We start from the raw sequence: 11,823 nt of genomic DNA, 5'->3' as shown, positions 1-11,823 counted from the left end.
TAAGTTAAGGCAAGATCAGGTTTGGAGTGAGGAACAGAGCAATATACGGAATAGCAAGAAAAGCTGGGCAGGGCAAAGTCAAGACAAGATTAAAGCAAGGAAAGATCAAGGTTTAAAGATGGACCAGAGCAGAACTAGAAAGGGAAGGTAAAGCAGACAAGACAAGGTTCAGAGCCAGGCAGGACAAGACAGAGTTCAGACAAGACAAGGAAACAAGGCGAGAACTGAAACCATTAGCTAGGGGCAATGCCACACTGCTAGGGAAACAATGCTCTGGCAAGGTGTGTTTGGAGGGCTGACCTTAAATAGGGTAGTCAGCCCTGATTGGCTGATTGCAATTAATATGCAGAGGCCAAATAGGCTGCAGCTGGGCTGGGGCTGCAGAGGCCAGGTAACATATAGCGAGCATCCCTACAGGCTACTCACCTGGCCAAATGGTTAAGGTATCAAACCATAAACCCAAAGGTCCCGGGCTCAAATCCCAGCAATACCTGACAAACATATACGTCCGTTGAAATTTAACTTCTCACCATATGCAAAATAGCCAAGGCTAGCGCAGCTTCACTTTGCTTGCTGTGTGGATAAGAGGGATAGGGAACTGGTCCCAGCAAGCACAGACGGGTTTTCTTTTAATGTGTGAAATCTGGTATGGCTGTCTGAGATCCACTAAATGAACTTATATCAATAAAGGGGGTGTGTGTATGTTATATTTTCCCTTTAAGACAGGCGAAAAAAAAGAAAGATGGAAATAAGACATACATTTGAATTTTTTTATGTTTTCAGTTCTGTCCTGAACACTTCTACAAGGTACTTTATCACTTCTGAACAGTATTTCTCCTTCAGGTCTACAGATTGCCAAGATTTGCATTACTACATGCTCTACCTTTAGCAGAAATATGTTTTAAGCTTCTATTTTTAGTGCCTTATAGTGCCTTAAAGATTTACACATTCCAAACATAAATACAGCATAAAAGACATGACATGTCTTGCCACATTTTAGAATGTATCATCATTAGCTGAATTATTTTGTATATAATGTACACAAAGGCTGATAATAGACTTCTCAACAGCGAGTACATGGAAGTGACAAGAGAGGTCAACTGCAGTTATTGCTTATTCTGTTGAATGTTTTTTGTGCCATGCTTCTATGGAGAAAATTAAATGTAACTAAAGAATCACAAGCACAGGTAACCCTTGCACTACCTCCTCACCACAGACGTCCATTACCGGACTACAACGAATCTCTCACCACCTCAGGCAAAACAAAGTGGCTAAAAACCATTATTAGTCCACCCATTGCCAAAATCCTTACAATAACAGAGATGTAAAGGACCTTAGTTATGATAAGCTAATCAGATGTGTTATTAGGGAAAAGAAAAGCCAGGAAAGAAAGGAGGCATTGTTAGCAGGCGATAATGCTGCTCAAAAAATAAAGTTAGTTCTAGATAAGTTCTTCCCTTTCTTTTGTAGATAAGCTGTTCAGCACAAAATGAAACTCTGTTCTGTCCTCTACTTTTGCAAACATCCTGATCCATACATGAGGCGACAAATCACTTTATTAGCGCTATATATCTGTGTGGAGGTGTCATATAAGGCCATTCATAAACTCAACATGTGCAGGTGTGATTATTGTACAATAAGCCCAAACTATAACAGTTCAGAAATAAAACAACAAAACCCTTGATCAACCACAGGACAGCTTTGTAGTAAGGCAATGGTCATTGTTTAAAGACACAGCCAGTGTCGGACTGGGACACCAGGGGCCCACCCGAAAATCTTAGACCAGGGCCCACCAAAAAACCTTAGATCAGGGGCCCACTCTCAGTACTATTATTATTCCTCACGCAACCTCTATTCTGCTAGTCTTTTCTTTACATGCTATAATCTTACATCTATTTGAGATGGTTGAGTATACACTTGAAAAATCCATAAAAAGGACTACTCTTACACAATGGACATGAAATCCAAAGACAACACCCACCCACCAATCCAGAAGATCTGCACAATTTAAAGCTGAATAAAAGATCAAAAAACTACAGACAAGACCAGTCGAAAAACTGCAAACAACAATTGAAGACCAGTTGAAAAACTGCAAACAATATTATGCCAAAAGGTAGGTTACCCCCAGATGGCAGCCACCATAGCCACGGTAGTCATGTAAAGAGAAAAACCTTTATTAACAGTGTCGGACTGTCCCACCGGGATACCAGGAAAACTCCCGGTGGGTCCAGGTGTCAGTGGGCCCTCTTGCTTCTAACCATTTGGCCTATTTCATGGTTATTCCTTATTTCTTTATGGTAAAAATAGGCTTAATAATGGAAGAATAAAGTATAGCAAGCAGGAGAATAAAGAGGTTGACTGAGGAGAAGATGAATAATAGTAAGTGAAGGTTTCCTTCTTAACAGTCCCAATTCTAGTAATACAACTAATGATGCATGGTTCACACATGAAGAAATTCAAAAGAGACTAGAACATGTTAAGATTAACAAAGGTCCAGGGCCAGATGGTATTCATCCCAGGGTAATTAGCGATCTTAGCTCTGTGATTGCCAAACCTCTTTACTTAATTTTTCAGGATTCATTGAGATCTGGCATAGTGCTGAGAGACTGGCGAATTTCTAATGTGGTGCCTCTATTCAAAAAAGGATCCCGTTCTCAGCCTCAAAACTATAGGCCAGTCTGACGTCAGTGGTAGGAAAGCTTTTCGAAGGGTTAATAAAGGATAAGATACTGGACTTCATAGCAAATCATAATACTATGAGTTTGTGCCAGCATGGTTTTATGCGTAATAATAATCTTGCCAGACTAACTTAATTTCTTTTTATGAGAATGTAAGTAGAGACCTCGATTCTGGGATGGCAGTGGATGTGATTTACTTAGACTTTGCTAAAGCATTTGATACAGTGCCACACAAAAGGTTACTGGTTAAATTAAGGAATGTTGGCCTGGAACATAGTATTTGTACCTGGATGGAGAACTGGCTAAAAGATAGACTACAAAGAGTGGTAGTAAATGGAACATTTTCTAATTGGACCAGTGTTGTTAGTAGAGTACCACAGGGCTCTGTACTAGGTCCCTTGCTTTTCAACTTGTTTATTAATGACCTGGAGGTGGGCATTGAAAGTACTGTTTCTATTATTGCAGATGATACTAAATTGTGCAGAACTATAGGTTCCATGCAGGATGCTGCCACTTTGCAGAGTGATTTGTCTAAACTGGAAAACTGGGCAGCAAACTGGAAAATGAGGTTCAATGTTGATAAATGCAAGGTTATGCACTTTGGCAAAAATAATATAAATGCAAGTTATACACTAAATGGCAGTGTGTTGGGAGTTTCCTTAAATGAGAAGGATCTAGGGGTCTTTGTAGATAACACGTTTTCTAATTCTGGGCAGTGTCATTCTGTGGCTACTAAAGCAAATAAAGTTCTGTCTTGCATAAAAAAGGGCATTAACTCAAGGGATGAAAACATAAGTATGCCTCTTTATAGGTCCCTGATAAGGCCTCATCTGGAGTATGCAGTTCAGTTTTGGACTCCAGTCCTTAAGAGGGATATAAATGAGCTGTAGAGAGTGCAGAGACGTGCAACTAAATTGGTTAGAGGGACGGAAGACTTAAATTATGAGGGTAGACTGTCAAGGTTGGGGTTGTTTTCTCTGGAAAAAAGGCGCTTGCGAGGGGACATGATTACACTTTACAAGTACATTAGAGGACATTATAGACAAATGGCAGGGCACCTTTTTACCCATAAAGAGGATCACCGTACCAGAGGCCATGGGGTGTATGTATGGATGCTGGGTTTTCATTTGGAGGGGTTGAACTTGATGGACTTTGTCTTTTTTCAACCCAATTTAACTATGTAACTATGTAAATAATTTGGAAAGTGGGCCCACCATCTAAGGTTTTCTGGTGGGCCCCTGGCATCCCAGTCCGACACTTTTTATTAACCAGACTCAAATGTCAAGGACCAAAATCAATTACCCGCCAGCAGCTGTGACACAACACATTAAAACATTGGTACAAGTAACACCATATTGACAAGTGTGAGCAAATTTTTTTCAAAAAAATAAAAACCTTTAAATTAACACATATTGCAAAATACAGTATAACAATGAAATAGGGCGGGATGATCGAACGCCATAATGGGAAACCAGACACGCTGCTAAGTATGCACAGTGCTCTAGGTGCCCGTGATGCTGACAGAGGAGGCGGGCAAGTGATCTCCCTTTTCATATCAGCCCTCCTATTAGTGTCAATAGCCAATCCCTCACCTCCACGTAGTTATAACCAGAGTTCCCTCTGCTCCTCAAGACACCCCCACTTCGTTAACCACTTTGGTGCCAAACAAAACTGGTTCTCAGCTGCACCTCCATTATTTCTAACTCTCTGGATATTCTTCAAGTAACATACTGTCCAAACAGATCTAATTGCCTTAGCACTGTGCTCTATACTACTACAGCTTGAAAAACAAAATACACATGTCCTAATGTTGTTTTTTGACTACAGTTCTGCCTCAATACTAAAAACAAAGAAACTTATCAATACACTAGCAAATCTTGCTCTGGCTTCAAATTCTCTGATGGACAGACAACAGTAAGGCCACAGCTCAAAAAGCTGACCAATGCCTTCATTTCATCAAAATATATGCTTTAGGAATCAGGGAAACAGGATAAGCAATGAGCCTTTCACGGAGCAGGGTAGATGTGGCATGGCTGCCAAAGCCATCTCCTATAGGCAGAGGGATGTGCAAGGACAGAAAAGACAAGTTTAGGGAAGAGGAGATGCATAGAAAATTAGGAAATCATTATGTCAAGGAGAGATTATTACAGGGGATAGGAAAAAATCTCAAGTACAGGGCAGGCTAGCAGAGTTTTATGGCAGTAATTATAAGCAGAATTTTTTTTGCGACTAAATGTTATTGAGATTAAATTACTCATGATTTCTTTTTAATTTAAAGAATGTTGGGAAAAAATCTCAATTGCGCAAAAAAAATGTGATGATATTTAGCTATGAGTTCTGATAAATCTGCTCCTTGGTCTTATACAAGTTGTGAAATACTGTGACTTTTGTGAAACATCTTGTTGAAGATGATTACAAAAGTACAGAGGCCAATATGGTAAATAATTTGCCCACCTTTGGTACCTGCCATAGAACTGTGATTCTTAAATGAAACAACTGCTGTTTATCGCGAAACTCGTGAAACTGCGAAAAATTTGCAATTGCAATTTAGCATTGCAATGTATTCACTCAAAATTGTAATGTACTGAAAAGTCCGACACATTCAAAAAACAAACATATGTTTTGGAAATCATGGAGTAAATATAACATTCACTTAGGGGCATATTTAGCAAGGGTCGAATTTCGAATTGAAAAAACATTGAAATTCTAATTTAAAAAAAACACCGAAATTAAGGTTTTTTGGTCAAATAGGTCCGTTTTCGATCGAATATGGCCGTATTCGGCCGAATTCGAATCAATGTAATAGTGCATTCGATCAAATTCGATTCAAAGCTTATCCCCAAAATAACTCCAAATAGGTTCTAGGAAGTCCACCATAGGCTAAAACAGTAATTTGGCAGGTTTTAAAAGGCGAATGGTCATAATCGAATTTTTAAAGAGACAGTACATTCAAATAGAATTTGGACTATTCCCTAGTCGAAGTACACAAAAAATAGCTCTAAACCTCAACCTTTGATAAATCTGCCCCTTAATGTCATCACATAAAAATGCTGGGACTATATTCAGGTGCTTTACTTGAATTTTTAACCTTTGTTCTATTATAAAAAAAATACTTCTGTAAATACCTCGGTGTCTCACAAATAATGCTTTACTAGTTTAACAATTAACCACGTGAGTCTGTTTTTTCATCTGTTTGGATCAGAACCTTAAATGTTTATTGAAGCCAAACTGATTTCCAACCGTGTGACACCTAAGATAACTAAGATAATGCCTGTTTAATTTGTTTAAATTAATCATATTCTTTTCAGGCTGCTCTCTTCTTTTGGCAACTGTAATATAATAGAGGATCATTCTGTGGTGCTCACAGGAGCACCGATAGGAGCACCGGCCCGGGGTTTTAGGTAAGTTAATACAATCATTGGGGTGCCTAAGATTTGGCACCCCAAGTGCATGAAGCCGTTCCTTCTCCTTTAAATACAGACTTTAGCAAGTTTGGGGGGGTTACGGTAGCCAGCTTGGGTAAGGGAACCATGCAGGCGTGAGGTTTTCAAACAGAAATGGGCTGAGATGCTGAGAAATGGGCATGAGTGTGAAAAAGCACTGTGTGTCTAGCCTGGCTGTGCTTCCATGTGTACATTATGATCAGGTAATAACCTCTAGCATTCAAAACAGAGTTGGAGGTGCCAAATTAAAATCCTCTTTTAGGTCTGTGCCTTCCCAGCCATAATAACTGACAAAATTAGTAAGTTAAAGGTTGATATTCACAATTGCCATGTCTTCTACAATCACTGCCTAATGCCTTCACATGCCCCAGTGATTTAAGCTTTATTTCTCCTTTAAGTAGTCATATAGTAAACCCAAAGTTACAGTTACTGCTGCTCGGATGAGTAATGAAACATCTTCAATAATTACTCAGCAAGTCCAGTTGTTTTATAATTACTTTTATTAGATATACCATGACCTGGATGAATGAAAATCTTCATAGTCAATCAAGTTAGATTCACTATTCCTCTCTATTATCTGCAATCAATAATGATCACATAAAAAAGGAAGAAGTGGAACAACTCCGGCTTAAAGTGTCAGCTGCCTTGTCAAGTGCCAGAACACCTCCCTCTAACCTTACTACACAAGAGAGGAGAGCTCTCAGTTCTCTGAGTAAGAACCTGATCATCACTATCCTGCCAGCAGATAAAGCTCAACACAACTGACTATCACTGCAAGATAACCACACTACTCAGTGATAGCAATACATATGAACCGTTATGGAAAGACCCAACCAGTGGTTACAAGAAAAAGGTTGCCTACAACAACTTGAAAAGGAAAAAGCCATAGGATCGAGTTTTATACCACCGTCTGTATCCTAGAGAAGCCACAACATGCTTATACGGACTCCCAAAGATACACAAAGAAGGAGCCCACTAAGGCCCATTGTCAGCAGCATAAATTCAGTGACATACAGCATTGAAAAATTCTTGGCTAACATCTCAGCCCCGTTGGTAGGCAATACAGTCCTTCATATCTAAAATGCCAAAGAGTGTGTAACCAAGATTCATGGTGTTATACTAGAGGCAGAAGAAACAATGATATCATATGATGTCACTTCATTTTTCACATGTATACATACAACAGAGACAATTGAAATTGACTGCAGCAAGATAACACCCTCAGCAGCAGAACGAAGCTCAGTCCTAACCAAGTATGTTTGTTGCTAGATTTGGATTACTACTATAGAGATGCTGAACCTTTAGGCTGCATTCATTAATGCTGAGAGGCTGCATTCATTAAAGGCTGGAGTGAGTGAATGTCTAACATAACAGAACAGACCAAACCAACTTCCTCCTCTCTAACTCTGAGTTAGTCAGTGACTTGAAGGGGGGCCAAATGGGACATAACTGTTCAGTGAGTTTGCAATTGTTCCTCAGCAATCAGCTCAGATTCAAAAGCAACAGATATGACCCATGCCCCCCCCCCCCTCAAGTCACTGATTGGTTACTGTCTGTTAACCAATCAGTGGAAAGCAAGAGAGCTTCAAAGCAGGAAGTAATCTTATGTTCTGTTATGTTAGACTTCCAGTCACTCCAGCCTTTCTAGCTTACATGTTTGGCTAACTATAGTGGAAACATTTTTTATTTTGCATAGCCTATCTATTTACCCAGTTTTTATTTTTATACTGAACAATTTCTTTAAGGAGTAAATATAGATGCACTAAGAAACACCTTATGTGGCTTAATATAGAAGCAAATATGTTATTAGGAAAGAAGAAAACAGCATTTAAAAACGGCAAGTCTGTGGAGCAGAAGCTGCATTTAATGAATATAAACATTATAATGAATGTTGTGAAACTGCAATCCGGAAGGCAAAGATAGGAAATGAGGAGCACATTGCAACAGAGGCTAATACTAACCCCAAAAAGTTTTTTAAGTATATTATTTTAAGTATATTAATAGTAAACAGAGACGGATTGAGAGTGTTGCTCCATTAAATAATGGTGCCAGTATGGTTGTACCAGACACAGAAAAGGCAAATGTGCTAAATCAGTTCTTTTCTTCAGTGTATATCATAGAGGAGTCAGTGTTACCAGACTCACTTCTCAGCTCAATCTAGTCAGTGGCTGACTCAGAATATGGTTCGTACAGCTTTAATAAAAATTTATGTGAACAAGGTGCCAGGGCCAGATGGTGTACACTTCCGGGTTCTACAAGGCACCAGGGCCCGATAGCATACACTCCCAGGTTCAAATAGAGCTTAGTTCAGTTCTAAACTGGCCTCTATTTCTGATTTTCTCAAATTCACTTTGATCTGGTATGGTACCTATGGATTGAAGGAAAGATGATGTCATTCCCATATCTATATCTATATCTATATCTATATATATATATATCTATATCTATATCTATATCTATATCTATATATATATATATATATATATTTATGTATATATCTTGGTTAACACATTCCTGATACAGGGGAATCATATAATGAATTTGCCTAAACATGCAATTTGTTTATTTTCATGCAGTTCATTTTCCATGTATAAAAATAAAAAAAAGAGTTCAAAAGGTTATGTTATGTGTGCTGAGAAACTGAAATATATCCTTAAGCAAAGTACAGCAAGTAACATAGACATGCTTTGTATGGTCTCTATTAGCTGCTGAATCTTGAATAGTTGGAATATTTATGTGTTATTATAAAGGTAAGCCCCTTAAGGCGACAGGTAAAATGCGGAAATTCATGTTGAAGCAATACCTCTAGAATCCTGACACATGACAAAAACTAAACACATTTTATCAAACTGAATTTTGCTTAAAAATACACAAAACATAATCTTTAAATACATTCTAAATGCTAATTTGTTTCATTTTAGTAGTCATTTAAGACATGTTGATTGATTGATTTGATGGCATTTAGTGCCAAAAGGCAATGATATGCTAGTCATACAGTAGCATATAATAAACATCACAGTGTACAGTACTAGTGAATTTATTCGGCAGGTGTGAATTTCCACGTTTCACCACCTGCGAAAAAATTTGCGAAATCGCAGCGAAAATTTGCAGTCAAAATATATTGACATAGGCGACAATTCCAACGCCGGTGACAGTTAATAGGTATCCATTGACTTAGTGAGCAATACGAATTGTCGTTGTCGTCGAAATTGTTGCCTGCCATCAAAATTCGCTTGAAATTTGAGAAAAGTGTCCATCACTGTACAATACGGTTTAATTGAATATTGTGAACACTCTCTGGACCTTGTCTACTTGAACATACTTCTGAGGTGTAAGAGGTTGAGATTAGAAAGTTGGAGATCTCAGATTTTTTTTCTCAAGGCTACAATTCTCAAAGTCAGAGATGTAGGAGTAACGATGGTTGATTGTGTAGATTTTAGATTTAGCTCTGGCCCGCTCGCACCCCCTGCTCCCCCCGTAGTTCCGCCACTGCAAGAAGCTGCTAGCAGGTGTGAGGGCTGTATAGACGACGTGACAGGCAAAGCCACAAGACCGAGCCGCAGCAAGCAGGATAAAGAGCCGCATTAGGCTCCGGAGCCGCGGGTTGCTTGTTTAATGGAGAATTACTCCTTTAAATTGGTAGACTAGCATGGATTAATATGTGTGTGTGTTTTTTTTCAGGGGGGTTACACATCTACAAGCTGGAGCAGTCAGCTCTAAATGATTTGTTATAAGTAAAGGTGTGTTTGGGTGTAGTTGTTTTTGACACTTCTCTTAAAATTATACTAGAGCAGAACTTAAAATTCCACAATATCTACAAATACATGTTGCTGATTTACCGGTATCACAAATTCACAATGCATGCCACTTATCCTTGTGCAGGAAATACTTTCCCCATCACGCCCATCACTACTCTTCATTTATTTACAGGATTAAAGGTTAATGGGATGCCGTCATGACTTCAGTATTTTTGCAGTTTCATAAGAACTGCGCTTCTTTAAATAATGTTTTTTTCAGGGCTATACACCCAGGGAGTATTCGGGAAAACCAACTGTATAACATAAATTGGTATTTGCTTTAACAAGATTGTCCACTTGTAGCGATCTGCTTGACCTAGCAATGGATCACATAAACTTGTCAAGACCTCCTGACTGCCAAGGCAGTTCCCAATTCTTTGATGCCAATCATTTCTCATCTTTGCCTAAATGTATATCCCTTTTAATGTAACCAAACAAAGACTACTTTTCCATGAAATCACAGTTCATCAGCTCTATTAGCTTGAAAGCATATCTTTCATCATCTGAACACTGAACCAATATCACTTAATTTGTGCAGTATCTTCGCCTTTTATACTCAGCTCTACATCCTGACTAAAATAATTTCATATGCCTCCACCATTTGTATTTACACTTGGCCTCCAAACCATTTCTGTTTTTAGAATCTTTCATTTGCGACTTGGAGATACGAAAAGTTTAACAAATCTATGAATGCCCACAACAAATGTTTATAGGAAACTTCATACATCCAAAATGGTTCAGTTTTCAAGCATAAGTATGACTATGAAGATTTTCATTCATCCAGGTCATGGTATATCTAGATTTACCTATACTAGATATATCAAGCATAAGTAGTTTTCATATGCAAACAGCAGTGGAAACAGGCATAAACAGGTGTTTCAATTAGACAATTGCAGAACTTTTTTCCAAAGTTTTAAAATGTCAGATTAGCCAACCAAAATAAATCATGAACAGTTCACACTTCTCTAATTCGATCAGAACAAGTACCATGTTCACATTATTTAAACATACATGTGTATTTCAACCTAAGCTATCCAACAATATACAATATCTGTGTACAAAAGGAAGCCCGCACCGCTGATTAATTTCAATTACAATGCCTTTATTATGCATTTAGGGCATCTGTGATGCTGTTCCAATCTGCCTTCATACTGAACACTGATGGTTAGAGATGGGTGAACTTATTCCGCAGGCATGGATTCGCAGCGAATTTTTGTGTTTTGCCACCCGCGAATATTTTCGTGAAATTGCGACAAAAATTTGTTGTAACAAAAAAAATTGTCACTGATCAATATTGTCGTGCGCATAAAAATTGCGAAACGAAACGGGACAGATTCGTTTATCACTACTGATTGTAAGTGGCCATTGGAGAGCATGCACAGCCAACAGAATATAACATATTGTTGTGCTGACTACTTTCTTTCAAATTGTAAAACAGTCACATACATAGCTAAACATAGAGAAGGTTAGCTCCTGGTAAAATTGAGCACAGTGTGTGTGAATGTGATAGTGACCTGAAATTGTAAATGCTACTGGGGCATTAACTGCTGTCAATGATGTATAATCTCTGTTAAGTGGTGATCAATATGCCACACTACATAAATAAAGGACAATTATAATAAATAGAATTACTATGTCTTTTACAAGCTCTTTATTCTTAGTGTTCATTCACTTGTTTCTTGGTGTAGGTAATCTCTTTGAGAGAAAGTGGTAACAATTAGAATATTTTAGAGCAGTCCAAGAATAACAAGATTGGCTAGATTTTCTTGGCACCAGTATACGAAGGGAGGGGCATTAACATTGGCAAGTGTTCCTGAAGCAATGCCAAAACAAACTATACGTGTCTGATATGGGAATCCTTCCACTGACTGTAATTTTATAATAAAAAAAAAAAAGTGAGAGAGA

The sequence above is a fragment of the Xenopus laevis genome, chromosome 5S (genome assembly GCF_017654675.1).
Source record: "Xenopus laevis strain J_2021 chromosome 5S, Xenopus_laevis_v10.1, whole genome shotgun sequence".
NCBI classification, from domain to species: Eukaryota; Metazoa; Chordata; class Amphibia; order Anura; family Pipidae; genus Xenopus; species Xenopus laevis.
This window is presented reverse-complemented; position numbering follows the sequence as displayed.